Source organism: Penaeus monodon, chromosome 20, assembly GCF_015228065.2.
Source record: "Penaeus monodon isolate SGIC_2016 chromosome 20, NSTDA_Pmon_1, whole genome shotgun sequence".
NCBI lineage: Eukaryota > Metazoa > Arthropoda > Malacostraca > Decapoda > Penaeidae > Penaeus > Penaeus monodon.
The window spans coordinates 42,440,214-42,441,297 of record NC_051405.1 but is presented as its reverse complement, the minus strand read 5'-3'; the positions used below and the strand labels follow the sequence as shown (position 1 = coordinate 42,441,297).

Sequence of the window (1,084 nt, the reverse complement as noted above, 5' to 3'; positions counted from 1 at the left end):
TATAAACCTACTCTTTTTGTATCTATTATGCATGTTTATATCGCTTACCTCCACCTCCTTCCTCTTCAGCATTTCTTCGGCAAAATCACCACATCGAAGCCCCTTTGCCGTCTAGACCAGCGGGACTAAGTGATCGTTCCCTATCAATGAGGCACAGATCCTACGGTCTTGTTACAAAACTATTTACATTCACTTCCCTCGTTTTAGCAAGGGACTTAGCAGCCTTTTTTTTTAATTCTCTTGAAAATGCTCATTCGTATAACAAGGAATACGCCTTGTCTGAATGATCCAAATGGTTTTCATGTATTCACTTACTTGTTATCATCACCGTGTGGAAGATAAGATTCTCGGCTGGTGCCCGGTGTGAGTTGTCTTTATTTCTCCTAGATACTATTCTTTTATTTATTTCATTAACGCTTCTACAAATGATGGAGAAGAAATACACAATATTACACAGGAAATATAACTAAGCGGAGATGATGGACAGAGGTAAATGGGAGAATAGCGAAGGGGACAGAGTGTAGTGTACCCGGGAGATGACAGATCTACTCAACATGGCGTCGAGGTGTTATTATCCTTGAAGTATTTGGGAAGTGTGTGTGAGTACATGACGGGAGGGCGGGAAGTGAGTACGAGAGTGGGTGGCAGAGAGTGGATGTTGTATGTTTCGTCCTCGAGAAAGAACTTTTGTCTAAGGAGTGGTAAATAGGGACATTGTTCGCAGGTTCTCAACTTTGGAAGGGGCGTAAAAGTGAGGAGCTGCGCACTACCCCCTCAGTATGAGAAAGAAGGGTGTTCATTTTGATGGAATTTTATTTTTGCGTTTTGTAAGTGAGGAGGGAGAAGAATAAGAACATGTCGAGTCTTATTCGAGTGTCGTGAGACAACGACACTCGAGTAAAACAAAATTTAAATTTATAAATCATAGTCTTCCCAAACTAAAAAAAATCGACTATCGAAAGACGGACTAGTTCCAATGAAGGTAAAAAAATCCAAAAACACCGACTTCTTTACTCTTGATAAAAGAAACAGCTCTTTTTTTCTCCTTTTGTTCGACAATGAAAGAGGAAAGACAAGGTAGCAA

General features: G+C 40.3%; 1 protein-coding gene across 1 annotated transcript in view; it reads right to left on the bottom strand.

The window, feature by feature from the left end:
• Positions 1-224: 224 nt before the first annotated feature.
• Positions 225-1,084, bottom strand: part of LOC119585842 (carbonic anhydrase-related protein 10-like) — a gene marked incomplete in the record, with an annotated part of 83,932 nt that continues 83,072 nt past the window's right edge. Inside the window, 1 exon segment of the mRNA XM_037934573.1 lies at positions 225-1,084.